The 26,279-nt window shown below is 38.0% G+C and overlaps 2 long non-coding RNA genes across 2 annotated transcripts in view; one reads left to right on the top strand and one right to left on the bottom strand.

Annotated features, from left to right (window-relative positions):
• The first annotated feature begins 2,952 nt into the window (after nt 1-2,952).
• Nucleotides 2,953-26,279, top strand: part of LOC148052165 (uncharacterized) — a 150,229-nt gene continuing 126,902 nt past the window's right edge. The window contains exon 1 of the long non-coding RNA XR_015698926.1: nt 2,953-2,987. This is a non-coding gene — a long non-coding RNA (uncharacterized LOC148052165). The remainder of the gene's footprint in view (nt 2,988-26,279) is intronic.
• LOC148052166 (uncharacterized) overlaps nt 24,644-26,279 on the bottom strand; it is a 66,049-nt gene continuing 64,413 nt past the window's right edge. The window contains exons 6-8 of the long non-coding RNA XR_015698925.1: nt 25,641-25,714; nt 25,486-25,557; nt 24,644-25,401 (exon numbers count right to left, since the gene is read on the bottom strand). This is a non-coding gene — a long non-coding RNA (uncharacterized LOC148052166). The remainder of the gene's footprint in view (nt 25,402-25,485; nt 25,558-25,640; nt 25,715-26,279) is intronic.

Below are 26,279 nucleotides of genomic sequence, written 5' to 3'. Positions count from 1 at the left end.
CTAAATAGACAGTAGAGGACTTCTCGGTCCTAATCTTTCCTCTAATATACTTTCTAGATAACATTTGTCAGGAGTGACTGTTTCTGGTGTCTGTGTTAGGCTCGCAGAACCTCACAATCCCATGACTATTCTTTCAGATGTACGCACAAATCACGGTGTGACAGAATAACCTTATCTTCTGCCCTAGGACAGAGTTTCATGCTGTGTCTGCCCTCCCCATATCACAGAAGTTTTCTTCAAACTAAATGCTTTTGCTATTCATGGTGTTTTGAGTTTCAACTGCTGTTGGGCCCAGCAAGAATAAGCAGCTGGAAAAGGAGGCAAAAGGCAGGCAGAGTAATGGCTGCAGCAGGCCCTCTCAAGCTGCCTCAGGGGGGCAGCCCAAAATGAAGGAGAGCCCTCACCTGCCTCTGAGTAAGGAAAGCAAAAGTACCTGGCCCTAGACAAAAGTAAAAGCTTTTGGCTATTGGCAGGAAGTTTATATCACTTGCTGACCGGTGTTAATGTCTGTTGACTGTTTGCCCTAGGACCTTAGTTCCAGGATTTATCCCTCACACGGAGACAACAGCTCCCAAGTAGCTGCACCAGCCTTTGCAACATTTACCTCTGCTGCAGGCACAAGTAGTTTCAGAGGGCTGACAGGACACCCAGCCCCTGCTCCTGGGCAAAAAGGGGTCAGCAGGCAACATTTAAGTCAGGCAGGGGTCAGGAGATGAGCCAGGATCAAGTCAAAGACCAGAAAAGCTTATGCAGGCTGACTGTGGAGCAAACACTATGCCTGAGGTTCCCAGTGTGGATGTGTTTAGGATGCCCTGAGGCTCTGGACTCGAAAGTATTTTAAAGGGATTGTATGATATATCCCTTCTAGTACTTTATGAAGCTATAGTAGTTGCATGTCGGGAGTTTGGGATTTTTTTAAAAACAAAGCAATTATAGAAGTAGCCTTTCTTTTCTTCAATCTTATGTTTTTATGGCAGATGGATAACATGGAGTAGTCATATTACTATTTCAAATTGGCATGCTCTATTAAAAGTTAGTCAGGAGCTACCCTGTAATATCTCCTGAATCCAATAGAGCTGATGCAGATTTACACGAACATTACTGAGGAGAAATTGGCCATTTTTGGACATCAACATTTTCTAAGCAAAGCAATATGTTGTATCTCCAATAAGGCTTCATAACCCCTCATTAATGGGATTTATGGAACTTGAAGAGAAAATGGACTGCTGAGCAACAACTTTATTCTTTGCAATCTGTGCAAGCTAGTGATGATACATGCCTTTCATATTTAATAACAAAATACCTGCCTGCAGCACCTTTTACACTTTTGCTTGTATGTGCACTGTGTCTGAGTATTTTATTTCTATCAAATAGCTATACTGTCTGTAATATAATATGTTATACATGAAGAGTTTTAACAGTGGTTAGTAAAGTTCTGTCTCCCTAAAATTGGATTTTGGAGTTCTCAAGTAGGGCATTTCTGCAATAACTTTCCATCATCCCTTCCAACATTCTTTGTCTCTCTTGAAAATCATGGCTGATTAAAAGTCTAATGCAACAGCTGTTTGTGATCATATGATTGATATGTTTTCTAGACAGATGCCGAATATTAGAAGCAGAAACATTCTGAACTCTTTGCAGTGCTCAAAAAATTTCAAAGTGCTACTTTTTAAAGTCACAGTAGGACAGAGCTGCCAGGCAAAGCAGATTCTTTACGTACTTAATTAAGAGTTGGTGCAACTCAAAAGGTTGATCACGCTGCACAAAATAAGCCCCATAGACATGACTTTAGGAGATGAAATTCTTTGTCTGCATGAATCAAAATGTGCTCTGAAATCTTTTAACAACTCACTATACCCATAGACTACTGTGCAATTTATTTTTTTTGCTGTTTAATAGCAGAAGTGAAGTCCTCTTGTGAAAATGCATCCTCATTAGCTGGCATTAGCTGACCACTACGTAACAGCTAGCTGAAGGGTGGTGAAACCATCAGAAGTTGCAGGAGAAGCACAGGTAGCGATACGGCATTTAAACAATTTGCCGTATGGAAGGCATTAGGCTTTGTAATTGCCTTTAAAAAAAATCAAAACCGTTGCAGTCAATCAAGGGCAGAAACATTCCCAATGTCTGTTTTATTCAGTCTCTGAAGGGTAAGAAAGCCTGCAGAGGCAGAGCCCTGCTCCCACCCCTTTGGTGACATCTCCCCAGTTAGGTAACGCGCACGGATCCATTCCAAAGGCTGGCAGAGCAAGCAGCTTCTTCCGAGGCCTGTTCTGGGCATTTTCCTCTCCCAGCTGGCTGTATGTTTAGAAGCCTGGTGGCTCAGCTGGTCCCTGCAGACAGTTCACAGTTGGGCACTTCAGGCACATGGCCTAATCCCGCTCTGTATTTCCCCCTCTCAACCGCCCTCTGGCCAGGCGCTGACAGGAACCGTCTCCCTGCGGCTGCTGTGGGGAGGGAAGGCGTCGCACAGCATACCCTAACTGCGGGCTGCCCTGAGGCAAAGCATATCCTAACTGCAGGCTGCCCTGATCGCTCAGGGCTGGGGAGGCATTTCAGAGCACCCGTCCTCACCCAGGTCCGTACCATGAGCCCAGCGCTGAGGCACTCCTTTGCAGCACAGCGCGACACCTCAGAGAGCCCTCACAGTACCCGCTGAGCACACCTGCCTGGTGCTGGTTACAGCTTTGTCACCCTGTGCTGTTACTCACAGGGCACAGAGTAACTCCTTCCAGCCCTTATTCCCCAAGTGAGGAAGCTGGAGAAGTAGCTTGAGCAAAGGTTTGCAACATGGCCCAGCCCTGAGGGCACAGCGGCTCTGCAGACACGCCCTGCCCAGGCTGATGCACAGCACCTGGGCTTGGGCTGAGGGGCTGCTCCTGGGCCCAGCCCAGGCCCAGCACCTTCCCCTCAGCAGAAGCTGTATAGGGCCAGTCTCCAGCGGAAGGTGCTCAGGCAGCACCTCAGGAAAGAGCTGATGCACTGAGGTGGGTTGTTTCTCTTAACATCCCTTACAGTCCTGACCCACTGGTGAAGTAGCTGTGGTGGGAGCAAGGGGAAGGGAAGTTTTCCTTCTTGTCTGGAGGTGACTTGGGGTCTGAGGTCTTACAGGCTCTTGCTTCACATCTAAGGTAAGGTTGCTCTTGCTGCAGTTGGGTATGCTTGTGCTTACTTCCCTGTGTAAATGCAGGCTCTATTGTTCCCAGGCTCTTTGTTTCACTCAGCTGCCCTTGTAGTTTGAGGACTCTGTGGCTATGCACGCGTGCCGTGATGTAGAGAGGAGGCTTGGGCCCTTAAATGGTATGTATAGGGAAACTAGGGAAAGGTTTTGATGAAGTTGTGCTCTAATTGCAGGGTGGTGTGATTCCTAACAAATATTCATGAGGGAAGTTTGAATGGTGTCCTTATCATATGTACGTGCTCTTGGTATCACTGGTTGTCCCACAAGGATTTGTTTTTCTGGTATTGTCACAGATCATGAGCTTAGGTCAAATATTCCTCCTATACCAACCTGGCCCCTGAAAGGTAGCTGAAGGTGTTTAATGCTTTTTAAGGAGGAGAAATCTTTAGTGGCGTGGCTTTCCATCTGGAAGATGTGTAATGTTGACAGTCCAGTTGTATATACAATTTGTCTTTCTTGGTACTAGGAAAATTTTCCTTTCTTTTTCTTTCCTTACCAGTAGGACCAGAAGTTCTACGTGGATTCCAAAATTTTTATCGTTTACCTCTGCAGCGTGGACAAAGAAATGTAAAGTAAATGCATAGCTTGCATTCACATTTTATCAGAGCTAGACCTTAAATTGGTTATTGGCAGTTGCTTGGATTAAGGGCGGGGAGGGAGGGGGAAGCAAGTTTATTCTGTTTTGTGGAATTAAATTCTATCTCTGGTATTTTTATACACAAAGACTGAGGTCAACATAAAGTGAAGTTTCAGAACGTAGTCTTGCAAATAATCAAAAACTTAACAAGGAGTGGATAAACACCAGCTTATTTATTTTTCCAGGAAGATCACTTCTTATTGATAGAAGAATTCAGTCACAAAATGATTGTTATATAAATTAGAGAGGCAAGAGCAACATACTGGTTAACAGAGATAGGCAATGAACTTTGACTCTGAGATACTGCAATAATTTATACTCTCAGCCATCAAACATTGTGTTTATGTTATGGGAACAAATAATAAACAGTATATGACATGGACATTAGAAAAAAGCCTTATTCCATGTAATGTGCAAGACAAATACCCTGTGTGTGTTAAATCTGTGGCTTTTTAAGATAGAGCTTGAAGAAAATTTCTGTTCATGGGAATCTAATTCTTGTATTTGATGATTAGCCCAGTTTGGCAGTGATGGCCTTAAAAGTCTGACTCAAATGCAAAACCAAATAAATTTATTTTCTACTTAGGAGAAATTAAAGGAAAAGAACAGGATTCAGCACCTGAAGAGGGGCAGAAAAGGGTTCTGAAAAAACAGGGGACAGGGTTAAAAAAAATCAAATATGTAACTTGAATATTCTTATATTTGTGAAAGCATGCTTTTGGGACAGAAAGGACTATGTTTCTTCCATAACTATTGTCAGTTTCCCTTCAAATAAAAACTGGTTATAAACACAAACATACAAAAATCTGTGTATATAAAATTGTATGCATTCAGTTTGTCTCAGTGTTCCAGCCCCTTACAGTGAAGGATGGTAAAATAAAAACTTAGCCAGGAAGTTGAACCAATGTATCAACACATACAAAAATATCCTAAACGAAATACCAGTTAAATATTTCATATTATTTTTTGCTACAAAGGAAAGCAATAGATTTAGATCAGTTCAGATGATCTCAAATACAAGCTAGCAAATGTGTATGAACCACAAGTACCCATATATCAACTGGCTTTTGATCTATCTGTTTTTTAAGTTGCTTACTTCATTATGGAGGTCGGAAATACTTCTATAGATTCCTAAGCTGCAAAATATTCTCAGACTTGGGTCTAAGTGATGCTTTAATGAAAGTACTTGTGCTAAACTTAATCATATGCATCCAAGATTTGTTTAGCTGATTTTCCTTTTTTTATATTTTCTGTAGATATTTCTGCTCACATTAGTAATGTGCCACAGTTTTCATTTCATTATATCGCACGCTTAGTTTGCCTTTAGTAACAGGAACAAAGAAAATGGGCAGCTATCTAACCTGAATGATGTCACTGAATTATGACTAGGATAGTGTATAATATGTAACTGTAGTCCCTGTAAAGCCAAGAGAGCACTGCCTTTCTTGGTGTTGAGAAATGCCTGTGAAAAAAGAAGGCCAAACTGTATAATAACTTACATAAAGCATAGGTCCCCTGAAAAAGTTTCAACAGCTTTACTTCAGTTTGGCTTCTTCCATGTTTCATCAGGATAATTTCTTTTAAGTATGGATGCAATTGTAATTTTTACAAATTCATGGGACTACTGTGGATAGATGAAATGCAGTAATAAGTTTGGCGGTTGTTTTCCATGTGGAGTATCCATTAATTGTAAAATTCTCATAACACAATCAGGGTTGATTAGCTGGTTGATTAGTTATCTTCTAAAGGAGCATGTAAACATCTGGGGAAACAGGTGGTGCCTCTCCTAAACGCATCTGCAAGAAGTGGAAAGCTGCATTGAATGTCTCCCCTGCTTGAATCCAGAGACTTTGTCTTCGCCTGCCCATTAGCATTTTCCTGTAGCTGGTCCCAGCTTCTGACTCAAATGGGATTGTGTCCATATCTGGTGTTGTAACTATTTAATATGCCACCCATGTTCCTGGTGTCATGGTAAGAGCTCCAATGGTTAAAACTTGAAAGGCCTCTTCCCAAGAGCTTTCCTAATCCCTAGTGGATTAGATTCAAAGCAATTTAAAGCAGATACTGGATTTAGAACGAGGTTGGACAAGCTCAAGAGAAATAAGAGCTCTGCAGCTATATCCCCATAGGGGAGATGGCTAAAATGATATGAAATTAAGCATTGTATCACAAGGTGTCCTCGTGAATACGCATTTACATTAGTCTCTAATTTATATATGTGCATTCTGGTAATATGGATGCAAATGTAGGCTGCCACACAGCTTTCTTTATTAAGCAAATGTGGTTTTTGAGGGAGATCTGACTTTATGTTCATAAAGACAGCTTTGCTATAAAGCTGACTCTGGGAATTTAGGGCATATGTTTGTTTATTAATGGTGTACCTTGTACTATGTATATAAAGAAAGGCCATCAAAAAGTCCATTTCTGATTTGTAGCTTGAAATTCAGATATTTAATAAAGTTTGTTTGTGAGCCAAATATTTGCTCATAAAGATATATGGGTTTGTGTGCAGCTTAGATATTCTGAGATTAAACTAGTGAAAAGTGGAAAGCTCGACTGCTTTGTTTATTAATGGGCAAAAACACTGTCTGAAAAGTTTACAATAGAAGAGTAGTTCTAGACAGACAACAAGGCACCACTGTGGGAGCTGATTGCTCATTATATTTATAGATAAGCATAGAAGCAATGTGTGAAAGATTGCTTTAAGGGGTGAAGTTTTCTAGTATATGATATGAAGTACCAGTCGCTGTTTCTGAGAGCTGTTGAGAATACAGATTTAGAAATGGGACCCTGTCTTTAACAGCTGCTTAAAGATACCAAGTGAGAATTCTTTCTTTATAAAGACCTTTTTTTTGAAGTTGTAACAGCTCTTGTTGTCTGAGTGAGGACTTTCTTAATTAGCATCTAACTCTGCATGCCTGATGAGCAATGAGGAACTTGTGAGCTCTTGAATAAAGGTTTATTGGAATGTTGCATAATCTAATATCTAGGGTTGATAATAATCAGCAGTACTTTGACTTAACCTAATTTATTCTTTGATTTACTTTAAATAATGCCCATTTGAAGCCTGGTGGGAAATTCAGTAAAGAGCTGGCTTCCCACTCAACCAGTTCAATGCACCATGTATTTAGATAATACTTGAAAACTGGGTGATCAGTGTTATATTTGTTTTAACAGCGTCATTTCCTGTGCTCGGGAAGTTCTCAAACTTATCAAAGAGTAGTAATTTACTTTTTAAAAGGAAGCCTTACGTAGCATTAAGTATGATTTTGAGACTTCAGACTTTAATTTCTATATTCTATTGAACCTAACATGATTAATTCAATTTAAAAATTGCACTTTTTTTCTGAATCTTGCAGAGCGTTAAAATTGCTGCAGCTGACACTTAAAAAAACTTTCCTGTATTTTCTCTTTTCAACTTTGCTTATCATGTACATTTTTCAGCCACTTCTGTAGGGAAAGACTATTCAGGAATATATTTCTCCTCCAGCGACATGTTAAAATATAGGCTTAAGAATAGTATATGGCACAATTACTCTGTTTCCAAAATTAACATTCTGAATTTGATACTTGCTCTTTTTTCAATAAGTCTGTTACATGTTTGAAGTTCATGACAATATCATCTATGTTATAAGGTTGTGTGGCTTCTCATTAAAAAGCTTTGAGATTCTTCCTACAATGCAAGCTGCCAGCTTTATCACCTCTTGCAGTTTGTAAGCTGACTGGAAGGCTAGCAAACCCAAATGTGTTGAAGTGCTAGTGGTATTACCGATGAACTGAAATAGAGATCTTCCAGCAATGGGTCTGCACAACCCTTTCCTGTTTTGTGTAGGGGCTGCAACAGATCTAGCAAAAGGACGCTGGTTAGCAACATCCTGTATCAGGTTCTTTCAGTCTCCACTTTCATAAGGTCACCGCTTGCTGTGGTTCCTTAGTGATGATTTTTTTTTTTTCCTTGCAAGTTAAAGAAGGTGGCCTAAACTGCAAAATTATGTCCTTAACTTCCCTGAATGTCCAGAGTGTTTGGGTTCTGGCTTGCTCAGTCACTAAGGGCAAATTCTCAGATAATGTAGTTAGCTCTGCTGAAACCAGTACAGGCATGCTTACTTACACCTGGGGCCACTCTTAAGTCTCAGCAATGAATAAAAACAGTGTTCTAAGATTAAAAATCTTAGTCTGTAAGTTTGGAGAACTTTACAGCTACTGTAATGAGATAATATGCAACAAGTATGCATGATAAATTCTGCATTGCAACCCAGGTTCTGGAAAATTTTCTAATGTCTGACTTCTTTCAATCTTTGCACATCTTATTTTCAGGACGTGTTAAGGAATTAAGACTACTTTTGGTTTATTTTCTTTTGAAGCATTGTGTGTTTTGATTTGCCAAAGAAGCTGTACCTAGAATCCCATGTTCGTTGACTCTTTAATCTTACCCCCCCCCCCCCCAAACAAACCAACCAACCAAACAAACCCAAAAAAACCCAACACCAAAACAAACAAACAAAAAAACCCAGCAAACTGCAAGTTACATTAACCAAGATGTAAATTCCAGTCCAGGTTTCTGATGCCAGTTCGTGCTCTCTTCTGTCTTCTGCTGTGCAGATTTAGCTGTACTATGCTCAATGTGCTATCATTTTGGCATTTTTATATCAAAAGTATTCAGATGGAATATTGAATAGGGTATCACACATCAGGAAAAAACATTTTCCAGAAGCAGTGATGAAAGAAGTAATACTGATCTCATTTCAGTTTCCATTTTTAGAGTAAGGGTAACAGCTCTGGAATGAGACTGAGTAGGGTATTTTTGCCTTTATAATGGAAAGCAAGCAGGTCATCTTGCTAGGTTTCCAGTACCTAAGCAATTACCTGGGTGGAAAATAGCAAATACTGGATCCTCAGAGCTAAAATAATGGATTGCGTTTATCTAGATTTTGCTTGTTTGCTTTATTATTACTTGGATTTTTCAAAGGTGACTAAGATAGTCATGTATTCAGTTTTCACTCCTAAAACATTGAAAATCCTAGCCCAGAAAATAACGGAACAAACTAACAGAAAGTTTTCTGTGTCTCACACAGACCACCATGGTAGTTGCAGTTACCCTGCAAAATATTTCTTAATTTGCCACCTTTCATTATCACACCATTTGATTTCATTCTTTATCTAACACAGCAGAACCCTGGTTGCCTGCAGATAGCTTTGTGAGGCATGTTTCTATGCTGCTTCTTGTGAACAGTAAAAGCTTAGCTCACTCCTTATAAGGAGTAACTTATAACTTCTTAAAACTAGCAAATACAGAAACAAAATTAATTTTGGACAACCTGTAAGTGAATAAAAATGCTGTTGGGTATCACCTTGTGCTGTGCAACCTCCCCTCAACTTTGCAGATCCATAGCACAATTAACAGATGTTATGTCGTTTGAACAGGGCCCTCAGATTTTGAATAAAAATTCATACAGGAAGGACAGACTTGCTTCTTGATATGCCTGGAAATTTTTGGAAGGGAAAGGGAAAGAGAAAGAGGTAATGGGGTCATTGAGTGTCATAATTTATCATTGTATCTTCACGGTTTGGTTGTCATTGCCTTTCCTGCACATTTTTCTTGGACTCCATTATGAGTAAATACTATTTTGTGTGTACACCAAAAAGAGATTCTGGTAATGCCTTGGTACGAGGGAAAGGTGAAACATTGCAGGAAATTCTTTCTGCACTGACACCATCTCTTTTTGCTCATGTTTCTGAGCTTGTATATAATGTTTATAAAGCAAACAGACATCTGCTTCCCTTTCCTCAATTGTAGCCTTTGGATCCAATGAAACAGCTTTCCATACGATATTTAATTTGTCTAAGTGATAATAGTTCTGCCTTTTAATGTGGATGTTGGTTCTTGTGCTTTTGGAGGTACTGCATGTCTCTTTGGGTGAAAGAGACAATTTGGGGCTTAGGACTGTCATGGTGGCAGCAAGGGCCCCTTCCTGACAACAGCAGTAAAGCCTACTGGAGTGGAAGGAGTGTAAAGGGAGCAAGAAAGTGACTCAGTTTTGTCTGAATTTACTGTGCAGCATGTTCCCTGAAGTGATGGCTTGTCCACTGCCAAATTTTATCTTTAGTGGTGTCCAGAGAAAATTAGTATGGACTCCGTCCCCAGCCTACCAGTTTGGTGTATGACCCCTGGCAATATCTAATAAAATCGTAAACAAATTTAAACATGTTCTTTGCAATATTATTAAATACTGCTTAGCAAAAGGCTTTGCAGTCTTCCAGTTATATATGTGCATCAAAGCACAGATGTTGAATAAAGCTGGACTTTTTCAGTTCAGTGATTGAATTAATGCATTTGAAAGGAAGAGAGGGGAAATGGTTTCAGGACAAACCAAACCAGATGGGAGAAGGTGGGAGTTAGCTTTCCCATCAATTTCTTTTGGGTGAACCCAAATATATGGTCTGAAATTAATGTTTGAACTTAGGAATTATTTTATATTTGTCTAATCTATATCAAAAAAGATGTTTTTTCTTTAGATGAAAAATGTTCAATGTTTTTGCTTGAAAATACTGAAACAAATTATTCTGAGCTCCCGATTTTTCCCCTGTTTTGATTCACATTGATCATGCAATTTGACTGGAAATGACAAAAGGCTTTGTTCTGAGCAAATGTATTTTATGGTTAATTCATTATTTTGTTGGAGGGGGGCAGGGAAGTCCAGTTGTTATACTAAATGCTTTGGCTTGTTTATTGCATATAACTGCTGTTATATGTTGCTCAAGACTGTGATCTGAGAGAGGAATGACTTCTAAGCTTGAGTTGCACTGAATGTCAGGTCTGTCCATATCAAATGATACAAAAAATGAACATGTCATACAACCTTATTTTACTTTTCCCCAATGTCTCATTGGTGGGATTGAGTTTTTTGGCTCAATATTCTTTTTAAAAATTTATTGAGATACCAAATTACTGTCTCTTCCCTACATTGTGTACAGTAATACTAGATTTGGAAGCATTCATTTTTTATTTCAAATAGAATTTTTGATGAGAAAAGAGATGTTAAATCTTTTAGATCAGCAGAAATACCCACTGTAATTCTAATTTTGGAATCTCACTTGGTTAGATGATAAAGGCAATATTCGCACATGCTAGTTGATGGAGCTATTTTGATCCCAGTCATAAAAGACTGATGCTATATATTACTCTGTTTACCTAGAGGATGATGTGTGTGGACAGTTGAAAAGGTTAGTGCTGTGGTTACTGTACTGAATTTTGTAGGGGACTCTGCAAATAAGGATGTAGAAGAGCTACACAGATTGTTTCAAATAGCGGTGAATACTGTGGTTTTGGCTCAACACATTTATGCCTTTCTAGATGAAAGTAGAACATAAGTTTGCTGGAAGCCAGAAGATTTTTTTATGAACTCTAACAGTCTGGAAAAAGAAAAAAGTTGGCTCAAAGAAAAGAAAAATGAGATGAAAAAAATTAACTCCTGGAAAACAGTTTTTGCCACTTGCGAGAATATCACAAATGCCTTCATTGTTCATGTGTTCTTATGTTCGAGCTAAGTTTTGAAGCAGAAAGCAACAGCAGTCTGAATTCTAATGTGATAGGACAGAGCAACTTTGAAATAGTATTTCAAGAGGATGAAAGAATTTAGCCAGGTACTGCTGCAACTTGTTGTCTAAAGTCAATGGGGTTTCACAGGGTATGTGTTCTGGACGAGGTCAATCCTCTTGTGCATATCAAAACAGCACAAAGTAAAGAGCTGCTACAAGAGAAGTCTAACTTGTGAACATCAATAATTACTACAGTCACAGTCCAAAAAGACACTTATTTCTTAAAACAAAAGAAACGAGGAAATATTGATTATCGAAATTAGGGAACAAAAATTTGGATTATTTGTTTTGATGTGGCAGTGCGGACAACTGCACTGTGAGACGTTGAATCAGCAGCTGTGCATGGGCATAGCTGTCCGAGCATGCTGGCAGGAATTGGATGTTAATCTTCAAAAAATCCACCCAGAAACAAAACATTTCAATAAATAAAAAGAGCAATGAAATGTTTACAGATTTTATCCAGGGTCTGGCTACAAAAGGACTAATACTTATTTGCCAGAATTCACAATGCGTTTCTGAGACACTGGTTTCCTTCAAAACAACTAAACCCCTCAATTTGAAAAAAAACTCACAAAGAGGGGGAAAAAAAACAGTAGTTATACAAGCGAACTTTAATTATATTTTTGATCCTTCTAACTCTCAGTTCCTATTGCAATACTAGAAATAAGAAAGTTTATTTTGAAAGTGAGCAAGCAAACATTCTTCAATATGCCACATTACCAAATAACATCTTATTCAGGGAGCAGGGGAGTATGACAGACCTCTTTAGCTGTGAGTAAGGGAATAAAGCCAATGACATGCTAGGTATTGCCAGTCTGTGATCCAGTATAAACCTACCTTCACAGTGGACTCCATTCCAGCATCTGACTTGTAGCGTCACAGCAAGACAGCTCAGCCAGATTGCTAACTTAGAAAATGAGGTGGTCTAGAAAAGGTGGATGTCTGGCTTTGTAGAACTACCTATGCAGAGGCAAGCCCAGCTGGATGTCAGTATGTCAACTTTTTTAAACTATCAAAGAGATTAATGATTGCAAAGGGCTCTTGTCAAATATGGAAGTGAGCAAGAAGAGGGGTACAACAGCTGCATGCCATTTGTTGCATGTCCCTCCATGCTCCTTTTTCTGATACATTTATTGACTTGTTTTCCTCATTCCTGCAAAATGTCTCACCTCCTCTTGCTGAATTATATTTTGATCTATATTGAGACACCATCTGACACTTCTGTATTCTCTCTCTCTCTTTTTTTTTTTTTAAGATTTCATTTCACACAACCTTTCCAAACTTTTTCTTGTTGGAATCTGTCTATGAAGTGCTCTTTTCTTATCTGTCAGTACCACACTTCCTTCATCCTGACCATGCCTCCCCCTTCTGCTGTTCCTACCTGATCTAATCCCCACTGTCATCCAACTGTGCCATTGGTGTCCACAGTGACCAAGTCACTCAATCACATCCGCGCTGTCCCGAAGCAAGGCTACTTAAGACCAGCAATGATGCCTTCCTTTAGGCTTGCACCATACTAAATGTCACTTGTTCCACTTTGCTATTGGTCTGTAGTGAGAAACTGGGTCATGTATTTTTGTCTACAAGTTTTTCTTCAGTTCTGGTATACTTCTGCTCAAGTAATTTTTCTTTTACTGCCAAGTGTCCTGTGCTTACAGTGTCAATCATCTGTAAAACTCTCTAGTTTCTCTCCCAATTTTTTTCCTAAAACAATGCCTGAAAGATGTGCTTCCAAGGAAAGATCTAAAAGCTTTGTGGAGGACAGATGATGACTAGAAAGAGAAATAATCTTTCCCATTTTTAAGAATTGGGAACAGGGTAAGTGGAGTCACAGAATTGTTGGTCTGCTGGTTAAAGTTAAATTCCTTGAATTAATATTGGAATAAATGGTACAGCTTTTTAAAAACTCTTGAAATGTGAGGAGAATGAGAGTCACCATGGATTTGCAAGGAGCAAACTGTCAAATAAATTTCCATTACAATGGGATAATAGGACTTGTGGAAAACAGAGAAGCAGAACTGCTATCCTTGTATTAGTAAGGTTCAAGGTAGTTGTCCGTTATTTGCTCTCAAAATGAAAAGCTATTGAATGGTGGTATGCAAGATTCTGTCCCAACTCCAGGACTATTCAACAGCTTCACTAAGAATCTGGTGTTGAACTTGAGCATCTTCACTAGCTTTACAAATAAGAATTAAATTGGGAAATGGGGGGTTGCAAGTATGTTGGGGAAATTGAGGAAATGGTCAGAAAGTGTATCTACTGTAGTCAGCAGTAGTAAAGCATCATCCAAATTACTTCATAAAATCTTGGACGTGCCGTTTCTAGAAATGTTTAGATTCTAAAAAGATCATTGAAAATTATCAGAAATCTACACTAGAAGAATGAGTGCTTTGGCCTAAGACAAGAAAACTGAGGGGAATGTCTTAAGACATAAAAACTCCCTCCATATAGGAAGAGGAAAAACTTGTTCTCAAAGATATTACAAGCTTAATCATAGCACAAGAAATGGGTTGCACTTGATGTGACTTCTCAAATTCCCTTAAGGTTTCAAAATGCCATATGCTGTTAAAAATGTAGGGTAAAGTAGAATTGTTTCAGATGAAAACACAACTATATACATTATATGTGTACAGAATAAAGGGGAAAGTTTTTTTTGTTGTTGTTGCTGATATAATTCTTATATTGGACCATACCTCATTAACACTGTTGAACCCTTGTGAGTGAGGAGTATAGCCAGACATACATGTTGCAGTTAATGATCTGCAGCTTAGAGATATTATGCAATTGCCTTACCTTAGGCAGCTGAATTAATGTTTTAAGCACACACATACTTTGATCTTCTAATGTGGCATTTGTACGGATCTGAAAAGAGAATTCAACTGTATAGTCACAACCTTTCTCCTTCCCACTGAAAGAATATATGCTTACATATTCTAACGTAGGTGGATTAATCTAAATCTGTAGTCTGAATACCTCTAAAGTTTGGAGTGGAAGACCAAAGTGTTATGTTTTTTCCCAAAAACTTTCATGGACTAACATCATTAAAGCCTTTTGAACTTTTGAATGCATGTTTAAAGTTATAATTTTATCTTGGGCCAGTTCCATGCAATTAAACATCAGAAATTTATTACTGCTGATTTATGCATTGTATAACTAACTATTTCATTTTACGCCACGGTAAAGTGAATACATCTCAAAATGATTATTTCTTCATATGGGCCCATGAAGATTTAGTAAATTTAATTATCCCAAACTAATATTATCTTAATGGTATTTTTTTCCTCCAAAGAAAAATCCTAAAGTATGGTGAGGTGATGTAATAGTTAAAGAGGTAGCATAAGAAGAATTGATACTAAGGCTTGTCCCAATAGGAGTACATTTCACATATGTTATTTATGATGTGAAGTGCCATTGGGGACAGATCCAGTAACTATGTACATAGTTGCACCTTTAATTAGACTAACAGAATAAATATTGCACACAGGCTTTAGGGATCTCATAAAAGCCTTACCCCTGATGAAGAGGAAATTGGTGCAACTGGAGAATGATAACTTCAACAGAAACGGTAAACTGGGAAGATCAATATCTCCTAATTTCTTGTGCATTGATTCTTGCAGCACTTATGGATAAACTTACGATCCCTCTATGACCTTTCAGAAAAAACCTTCCTGTGAACCTGGAAAGCTTAAGAATAAAACTTACTTGTCAGTCAAATGACAAATGTCAGATGACCTTCTGCTATCACTGTGCGTATATCAAGATTTAAAAAAAAAAAAAAAAAATTAACCTCTTTCGTAAGGACTACAGACACTAGGTTATTGGAGCAGAAAAATATCTTTACCTGAGACTATGCTGCCTCTCTTCTGTGCTGCACTGCCTGAGGTACAGAGCTGAAGCTAGAAGATGTGAAGGCTTTGAAGTTAAAGCATAACAGCCTCTTTGTTTTCTCTGTTTTCCTTGCCATAAAGAGCACATAACTGGAGTGGCAGAGTTCAGTGAATAGACGCTTTACACGGCCGCCCATTGCAACACCTGCTGGCAGCTGCGTGTGACACCACTGCAAACCTCTACCCACGGCACAGGAAGGGACACAGAAAACCCCTTGTTCAGTCTCATGTTTTATAATAGTCAGAAATACACGTGGTGGGTTGCATTTTCCTCATTCTTGAAGCCAGTTTTTCCACGTGTTTCAGCCAAAGCAATACCTGCAAACATTAGGACTAATTTTCCAGCTCAGTACTTTAGAAGTAACTATGGCAATGCTACAATCATATTGTGTCACCTTTAGCTTGTGGGGCTGGCTTCAGCGTCCTTACAGTGGTCTGCAGGTGCAGTCAGGAAGACAGGATATTTTAATAATCTGTGACTGTTGGTTGTGCCTTGTAGATTGTATTTGTCTTGAAATAAAAGGCCAAGTTGTCAGGCTCCAGAAGAAAAGACAAAATGGGATTTTAAAATTGGACCTTTTTGCGTGGTTGTCAAAAATTGAGGACTTCCACTTGAATGTTGATTGTGGGCAAGGTGGTAGGGGAATTAAGCTAACAAAAACTCTGAGCTGAACCTTGTGGGTAGGCTGAGGAAAGTATGCCCAAAACAGTGGAACCCCAATAGACTCTGCTATGGAACCACTTGCATGACTTGCCAGACTCCAGCTTGAAGTTGTGTTCTTTCTGTGCACTGTTATCATTTGCATGCCTTGACCCATTAACATCACACCTTAAACACACACAAAATGAAGGCCAAATGATTTTTCTTTTTTTTTTTTTTACAATACCTCTCTAAATTGCTTAGTTTGCTTTTTTTTTTTTTAAAAAAAGTCTATCTGTCCCTTGAAGAGTTATGAGAACTGCTCTTACAAAGACCATATCTTATAGCACCCATCAGATCTTTTTCTGACTTTGTTAATGTTCATTTCCAAATGCAAAGCTTGAAAAAATAGCAAACCACTATACTTTTTACAGAGTAAATGTCTCTGAGCCATGTCTGATATGAAATAGTTTTTTTAAATTCCAATTTTAAGTCGTATCTTAAGAGTTAATATCTTACTTAATTTATCCACAAAAATTTCTATATGAAGTGAAAATTAATGTGTCTATTTTGCTCTTTAAAGTTTCATCTGAAACATCACTAGTGGCTATTTGTATGAGATGCAGGCTAAAACCTTATTAAAAGTAAAAGCTGAGCACCCATTGCAGTATTTCATTCTCTATTTAGTTTTATTAATAATTGAGAGCTTTCTTGGTAGGAGAAGTTATTTTGATAATCATAAGAAAATTCTATACAGGTATAAATAAAACTTGGTGATGAAAAGTAGGTCAGTCCTTCAGTCTGGCTTTTTGCTACATCTTAAAGATTTTTCTCTGCAGTGATTTGCTGATCCACTTATTCTTAATATCATAATCCTTAAATTTATAATCCTCAGTGATAGTTAATGATTGCTAACATGTATAATTTTCCTTATCCAGTGTCAACAGTGCCAGTGATACATTTGGTCATGTGTTTGTAAGTGGCTGGCTGTTTCAGAATCTGGTTATTTAAAGTGTATCTAATTTAATTACCAAACAGCAAACACACTGTCTGCAAAAGTCACTGACCTAGAATGTTGCCTCTAAGCTTTTGAGCATGGCTGAGAGTGGAATGATGTAAAATGACATGAAAGCTGAAGACATAATTGCTCATTGTGAATCTTTTTTTCAGTAGCTAACATTATTTGAAGATGAAAAGTGACAGTTATATATTTTTGGCAACATTTCCCTGTAGGAAAGGAACATGCAACCTACTTATTTTTGCTACTGTTAGGGCTGACTCAAAATTATATTCATAAAAAGTTTATTTACTGACATTATGGACTGAATTTTTGAGCGGTCTCTACCCAAGTACTAATTTAGGGCTCTTATAGTCTAGGTATGCAGTCTATGCAAAATGAGCTGTTAGAGGTTTATCCACAAAATATCACAAGAGTTATTTCTAGGAGCAAATGCTGTGTTTTGGGAATATAAAAAAAAAAAAAAAGTGAAGCATCCAAAATTCAGATGCTGCTTCTGAATATCTGGACACACAAAACTGAAAAATGCCATCTGGTGACAGCTTTACCTTCTATACAGATTCCATCAGACTGCGTGTGTGTGTGTGCTCCCATTGCTTGCAAATTTACACTTGTAGCTGATGGAAATGATACATATGGGAAAGCTTGGAAAGCAGCTAGTGAGCAACCTTATTTTAAAAAGAGCTGATAAAATGTAGCAGCCAACAGTCTTAAAGTGAACATAGAGTCTAAGCACATATTGCAGTATTCTGTGCTTGTAAGTATGCAGGCTCTGTGTTCACTTTAACACTGACTGTTACAGTTTCTAATGATAATAAAGGTATATCAACAGCAGTCAGCTCAGGAACCTACCAGTCTCATCTATGGGCAATGCAGAGATACCAACTTTATTGCTCAACAAGTTAGGAGGGCCTGTTAAAACTGTGGCTTTTCCTGTTTTGAGGAGGATAGTGGCACCAGCACCCTGTGAGCTCAAGCACAGCAAGCTGCTGATATAATCTTATTGATTTGAGCATCCAAGTCCGAATTTCTTTGTAGATGTGACCTATTCCAGTTCATTTGTGGTAGGAAGATGGCAAAAGAATAGACTCTTTTGTTTTAATGACTACAAACAGTCCTTAAAACATGGTCTATTATTTTAGGCACTTTATTGAATTAGCTTTCAATTTCAGTTCAGCAAAGGCTAGTATATCCTCCTGGCAAACAATTTTATCATGGGTATCTTGAGCTAATCTGATAGTGTCCTCATAGAAAATGAACAAGGCAGGAAGACTTCTCTTTCAGGAAAATATAGCTCAGGTACGTCATTTAAGTGGAGAGGAACCACTAATGCTACACATTATGACTGGTCAAAAACAGCTGGAAAGGCATGCACCTAAGTTCTAGCAAAAAAGTACCTGAGCAGATATGCATGTCTCGGACTTGGGTTACTCCCGAGTAATGCTTCTGACTAATTAGCAATAGATACCGTAGTGCCCTCAAAATCTCAGTACAAGGTTTAAAGCAGAAGTCATATTCCCACACAAGTAACAGTCTCTATAAGGAGGAAGAAAACCTAATGTTTTTCCTTCCCCCCCCCCCCCCTCCACTTTAAGTATGAAGTGGCTTAGGTGTCTGTGCATCCCTAAAGACATTGATGTGGTAGGTGGTGTAGCAATGGAGAGAGGGGAAGAAGAGGAAGTATTTTCAGCACCTTCTCTCTCTCTCTCTCTCTCTCCTCTTAACAGTCAGTTTGTGGTATTCACTTTGAACAGACCTGTGGTTTAGTTATCTTACTCTTGATGCATGTCATCTCGTTCCAGGAGGCACTTCCAGTGAGCAGTTACAAGCATGTACCTGCAGTGTCTAAAATTTTGCAGAACAAAAATGATCTCTTGTAAAGGGTGATACCAATCTGAACTCAGTCCATGGTTCTAGGCCAGAAGTTCTAGGCTAAATGAAGAAGCTCCTGGATATTGTGACAGAAGGTATTTTAAATGATGTGATGATGTTTGCCTTATTTTTTTTTCTCAAATGCAACCAATGAATGGCTTAGTTTTACTAGCTCTGTGTCAAAATAATGGGAAATAATGTAAAGTGCACAATGTGAAGGGAGAGAGGAAACAAGCTGCTATTGCTTCAAGTATGCACACTTGTGCTGTGTGAGCCATCGTCAGACAAAAATATGCTGCTAGCTCTTTCCCGCCCACATACCTCAAGTTTCATGAAGCGAAGGAGACTGTCATGTGGTGGCAAAGGCCAGATTATCATAATGTGGGTGTGACGTTTCTGCCCCAAAATACTCTTCTGCCTGTTGTGTTCCGAAGCTCCTTCTTTGTACCTGCAAAGCAGTAATCTGCACAAATGGAGTAGTTAGGTGTCCAAGCGCTGTGTGTCCAGGGCCACCCACAGTTTGTCTGTGGGCAGAAATGCTCCCTCCGTAGGAGGGAACATGTGTTTTTCAAGTACATGTTTTTTTGTTTCTATCTCTGTGCTCCCCCAAGAGTGACATCTACCTCTGACTGCATTTTTATTTAGTGTAGGATGTGTGGGACCATACTTCTTTTACATTTCTCTTGTGTGTTGGCTTGCCAAATCCTCAGTTTGTACAAATAGGCATAATTCCACTGAAATCAATAAAAGTATGTTGACTAAAACCAGCAGCAAATCTGAATTCATTTGTTAGCAGATCACAATCCGTGTGAACTCCTGGAATGATCTCCCACAATTGTTTTGGGGATGTACAGAGAACTTCCTGGAGGGGCTACAAAGACTTCCTTTAAGATATTCTGTAGGCCACAGCTGTTGTCTTTAAGTACTGCCTTTTTTCCTGTCGTCTTCTACAGTTGCATCCTGAATGCCTGTCTGAAAGTTCCTTTAGTTTTGGTATCCCTTTAGGAGTTTATGGTCTCCCTAGCTGCAGGACGGCAGACGCAGTAATTTTATCATGTCTGTCAGTGTGGTAACCAGCGGCATATTGATACCGAGACAGTGAACTGGATGGCATTTGAATGTAAATCTATCATCATGAACTCTAGGCTTATCATGGCTCATTATTTTGAGTCAAACAGTAATTAGCACGGGGTGTACTTTATGATAATTAGGAATGTTTTACACATCAGATGGTGATGTTGACTTTTGAGGGCAACCACCTGGACTCAGCTCTCACTAGCTAAAATTAATATTTTTGTATTTCTTTTTGTTTCAGTGTTTCAAAATGCCTATGATAAAATATTTTAACTGTTTAATCCCTAAATAATAGATCCATGCAATCAATTAGCTTAATAGCATGATTATTGGGATAACTTGCCATTACCCGTAGGTGATACTGTAGTTTAGATAAATAGTTTATCTGTGTTGTAATTTATCTTGAGTGCAAAGTGAAACTTCCACTATCTTAATGGCCAGAATGTTACTTTCCAGCTATCTTGTCTCTTTGCCTGACCTGGTACCTGAACCTTCTGAACTGGAATCCTAGAATTGTGGCATCTGGTCCATTTCAGACTTATTTTTCATCATAAAGACCTAGTGTGACATTTCTAATAGAGAAAATAATGATGATTTAGAAACAAACAAACACCAAACAAAACACAACACAATAACTTACATTGTCGGGCCTCATGATAATCTGTTTGCAAGCTTAGGATAGGTTAAAGTGGCTTTGTTAAAACGTCATCAGAATTTTTAGGGCTAGCTTGGAAGCAGCTGTATCTCATGAAACAAAATCAGGAAAGGTCAGAATATGTACCATAGACATATACGCTAGCTGCAGAGCGAGGCGACTTATTTCTAATTTACTGTGAAATATAGACAAAGTTTCTGTTGTAATTCATGTCTTGTGTGGATTAGAATTTCTGCACCTGAAGCTTTCCCTAAATTTTTGGTATCAGTTCAGATCCAAACCTAGGAGGAGGAGGCTATTTTTTGTTCCAATGACAATGTGAAGGCAGTTTAATAACCAGCAGATGTAGAAATTGGGCAATTCTACCATATCTTTTTGATAAGAGCCATATTTGGAAGCTGTGCAATTTGAATACTTGCCCTGTTTCCTCCTCAGATCAATACTTCCTAAACTCAAACATAAACCTTATATATATTTGTCAGACATATTTGTGTATTCAGTTTGTGATTACTGGTTGTTATAAAGTGAAGGATCTAACACAGCAATGTAAAATACTGAGCTTGTAAATACACTTTGGATGCAGACAGCAGGAGGGGCAGTTAACAATTATGCTTACTATATGAACAAAAGATAAGGATGCAATAATGTAAAATAGTGCTATCCTTTTACTTCTAATACATTTCTTATCGGACAGTAGTTAATTTTTGTAATTGCATTCCACAAATTTTTTGCTTAAATTACACAACAGTATCTGCAGTATCTCCTAATAATGATGAATGGCAAATGGTTTAATGGTTCTCTTATGTCTATGCACCTTCAAGATATATCTTATTTATATATGAGAGGGAATGTTTTTTAAACTCATGAAAAACTTGCTGGTTTTGTATTTATTCTTTTTATGGCCCTTTTTGCAGTCTGTACTTTTAAAATTAAAATAATGGGGGGTGGGGGTGGTGAAATACAATGGCAAGTTTAAATAATTGTTTTTACTAAGTCATGATAGGCTTCCGCTTATATTCAAAGTTCATTCCTACTACTACATGCTGCCATGGTTTCTAAGTTTCAAAACCTTAGGGATTTGTGCAGGGGAGGAGCTATATTTTGAAAAACATTCTCTAACTTCAAAAAATTGGAAATGCTGCATTTCAAGGGGATGAAATAATTTATTTCAAACTAGGAAAGAACTTGTGGACACTTATGTATCTATGGAATAATGTTAAATAAATTTAAATGTATTAACTGTGTGCTGCCATTACAAATGCTATTTTTGGCTGAAAAGGATCAGTGATTACTTGTAAAATAAGGAGACATCAGACTATTTCAGCTAGCCTTGGCTGGGGTCTTTGGAATGTGGTCTGTGTTTCTGGCACTCACACTTAAGGAAGATGCACAGGAAGACTAAAAAAAAAAAAGGTTAAGACAAAATTATACAAACCTAAAGAAAAGAAAAGGCAAGATATAAAAATTAATCTGGAGTGATTGCCACCATGCAAGTGCTTAAAAAAAAATAACTCTGGCAAGTAAAAAAGATACACATCAAAAGAAAAGAAAAAGGGGGGGTCAGCAAGAAAAACATGGTATTTGCTTTAGGGAAAAGTCTGGATTACAGGGTTAATCTTTTTTCCCCGAAAAAGAGATTGGAGTCCAAGATCATCTAGATACTGCTTCCAGTTCAACTATAGACTACTTCTATATTTAATTCTTTAACTTACTGTATGTCACTTCACCATCTGTAAAGCAAGAGATGTTAGTGTGGTGGCGTTAGGCTGTGCCAAAAAGCAAATCTAACATACTCATCTTACTATGGTCCTGAATATCACAGACTATTTCTATCATAGGAATTCTTTGACTTGTAGTTTTAGAGGTAAAACAGTGTCTTTCTGTACTTGTTAAACAGAAGTTATATACTTGATGCAGAAACTGTTGGCTTAGACGTTTTGACCCTTCTTATGCCAGAAGTCAGGAAAAAAATGACCATTTAGAAGTAAGTAAAAAACCCAACAACTCCAAACCTTATAACAAGCCCTTAATACCACCTCTGCTGTCTTCAAGCACAGTATTGTGTGCACTGGGGAACAGCAAGTGATCTCTCATGTATAGAAACTATATTCCTTCTCCTCCTCCTCCGCTGCTGTAAAACTAGTGGTCCTATTACGCCAAAGTCCATCACATTTTCTGCAACTTCGATATACTTGACCTAAAAATATTGCTGTGAGTGAATTATTTACAATGACACTGAGGAGCAATTTTCTGGAATGTCTGTATGGCTTGTGGGCATTGCACTGAGTACATATGTATCATATTAACAAAAAAAACATGTAAATGACCATGAAACCTTTCCACAGCTACCGTTACCAAAATGGGATTGTTCTGTAGCTTTACAGTGTGAGGAAAGATAGGAGCCAGCATCTCTTGTGGGGTGTAGAATAATGGTATTGTTTTGCCAATGAACGTTCTGTAAATTACTAGTCTGTAGAAGTAGACTTTTAGTTAAGATGTAAGAAATATTACATATCTGTACACTGAGAAGATACTTTTCTATCTCTATATGAAAACATGATGTCACTAAAATCGCTGATAAGTTTTATACTAGGCACCATTAAAAGAGATGATTGTTGCAGAGTCTGTTCTTCAGAAACCAGTAATAACTTGCAGTCCAGGTGAAAATGTTTTATATTTGTAATGGATGTGGACTGATTACCTGTGCCTAGGTCAATGCTGGCTAAAGTTTCTGCACCCTGTTCTAGTAGAGTATGAGTTGTTGCTGTGTAATATTTAGTAAGTGTATGAAACAAAATTATGATAGAAATTGGGGGAAAACATGTATTTTGAGGAAAACTACTGTCTTAGAAAAGGATATAACTTTCTTCCTGCACTGGAATCTGTCCCCCCCCAATGCTGATCATTCAGACATTGTCAGCATAGAAAACATACATACAGAATCCACTCATGCTCCAGGACACTGGTTCTTTCCAGTGTTGCCAAATTCCAGAATCTTCTATTTTGATAAGTATTTTCTCTATTAAAAATACATAACATAACTATAATTAGCATTAATAAATGTATTTCAGAAACAAGACCTGATTTTTAGTTTCCAATAAGGAACCTTGATGCATACTGTTGCAAGAACATACTAGCTGCAATTTAATTTCTAAGTTTCTCCTTCTAGATAGAATATGTACTTTTGAGTCCTGCTTGTAATGTGAGCTTTATCTATCTGCAATATGTAAGTTGGTAGTAATTTGAGTTCCAATTTTTGTAGAAAGGAGTAAACTTAAAGATACAGGCTTATCTCTGAACAGTGTTGCTGAGAGGTCATACAGCCATAGCAACCCTTCCTTTTAATACTTAACTCTGCTGTCTTTGACCACAATAGTATCCAGTGAGCAATAGACCCTGTTAAGTTCTTCTCTAGTAAATATTGCAATGGAAAAATATAGTTTTCCTAAATATAAATTTTAAGTAATGTCCAAACAATTCCAGGATTTAATTTGTTAGTGTAGTTATGTCTTTGAGGAATGGATTTTTTTTTTTTTTTTCTATAAATATCAGTCTCGCATGGGATTGAGGACTGATCTCTTTCATGGTTGAAATATATTTTTATCATTTAAGTAGACTGGTAACACAAAGTTTAAAAACAACTACAGATCTATCCTCCCTGGATAGCCTTGATGTTTGTATCCTGTTCAGTTGCTACATGGTGAAACATAAATAAAACAGGCAAGTATGGTACACAAGACAATTGTTGTATAACTGATGTGCTGAGGCAACTTTGTAAATAATCAGACTGAGGTATTGTTAATGGACCCCCATTATGAGGAGGAACAATATGAACGCTGTGCAATTAGCTAACTTATGGAAGCAATTCCTGCTGTAGAATACCTGAGTTGCACTAAGTCTAAAGGCTGAACTTACCTTGGATGACTGTGTGATGTCAGAAATGCAGACTGGTCCTTCTGTGTGTCTGACCAGGTTAATAAAGGGTTGTAAGGAAATAAGGACAAAGTTGTGAGCTTTATTTACACTTTTATTTTCTTATTACTATCAGCAATACCGAGAGTATGACATAGCTACCCCAAGTTTACAGTGATTTTACAATTTAACTACTGTTCCATTGTTATTACCGGATATACATTTCTCTGTCATCTCTCAGATCCCTAAAAAAGGTAATATAATAGTATTTGCTGTCTAGTAGTATTTATTTGGTGCTTAAAATCAGTTTCATATAAAATTGCTTAATCTTTTATTTGATATAACATTTTATCCGTACCTCTGAACTCTGGCTCCCATTTGTATTTGTTGTGACGAGTACAGAAGAAATTTTTGAACTATTCCACAATGTCTACTCTAAAATGAGATTTAAATATTCTTTCCTCTTATGCTCAGAGTCCTTCGGAGTGGATATAAACAAAGTTCCCCATATTATTATTTATTTCCACATACATACTGAATAAGAATGTTTATGGTTTCAATGATGCTGAACCCTGGGAGGACAATATTCCAGAAAAAGGCAGGTTGTTTTTTTTCTAGTCAGCTAAGTTAAGCACACTTAAAAACAAGTAAGCAAAAAGTGAATATTCCCAACTATTTTTTTTGACCAGAAAAATGTAGCCTATAAGAAGTGTTTGCTTCTCACTACAGCTTTCAGAGCTGATGTTCCTCTCAACGGCAACTGTAAAATGTGGGGCCACAGTTGCATTCATTGTTCAGTGAGCTTGTCCACATAGTTAAACCCACCGACAGCAATGAATGTTGATTGTGACCTTTTTTTGTAAAGCTTGGCAGAGTGAGGGAGAAACATCATGTGGTGGTTAGGTTGCTGTCTTCGGTGTTAAGGCCTGAAAGCATGAAGTAAGGAGGAGGATGGTTAGCTGGAGGGTACAATCAACGGTCGATGGTTTTCACTTTAATTCCAAACTCACCGACAGCGTTGAATGTTCACTGAAGCAACCACTACAACAGAACTCCATTGACTTGACAGCATCCTCAAATGTCTGAAAGGAGGGAGGGGGAAATCAAAATTCACACAGTGATTTTAATCATACAGATGATGCAACTTCGGTCACTTTTCTCTTACCGACACCAACACCCTTCTCTGCCCATCCTATTTCAGTCTTTGTGCAAGGAGCCAGCAGTTTTCCGAACTTCTTTCTATGAAAAGAAAAGATATTTCACTTATTCAGGCTTTAACAATATAGGTTGGGGATCCAGGCACAAGTGGATTAACGTTGTAATTTCACAAAACTGAACTTCATAGCACACCAAAACACAAGATCCCATATATGAACAGAGCTGGCTAAGAGTTTTATGAATCAGTGTTACCAATTATAGATTGCTCAACTGAGTAAAATTTCTTCTGCTGACATGGTTCAATTGGATTTAAATTTGCTTAGGATAGAAGAAAACTAAATTTTCTTTTAAGAAGGCTTAATTTCTCAATAAACGTCTTAGAGAGAGAGAAGACCTTTTTTTCCTTACAAATTGTCATACATGCAGAACCTGTTATGATAGTTTTCAGGAGGAAAAAAGGTGAATGTACATCAAGGCTTGATGACCTAAATTTTGTTTCACATATTTTTTACGTGGCAGCATGCTGTCTGTATCCAGAACTTGATCATCACACAGTAAAGTGCTTATTCTTAAAAATTTCCACAGTAGCACAACACTTTTTTTTCCAGTCTTCTGAGCTTTCCAACTCAATTGTCCTCATTCTTGA

This window comes from Nipponia nippon, unplaced genomic scaffold (genome assembly GCF_047370975.1).
Source record: "Nipponia nippon isolate SJK-2023a ecotype South Korea unplaced genomic scaffold, ASM4737097v1 scaffold_5, whole genome shotgun sequence".
NCBI classification, from domain to species: Eukaryota; Metazoa; Chordata; class Aves; order Pelecaniformes; family Threskiornithidae; genus Nipponia; species Nipponia nippon.
This window is presented reverse-complemented; position numbering and strand designations above follow the sequence as displayed.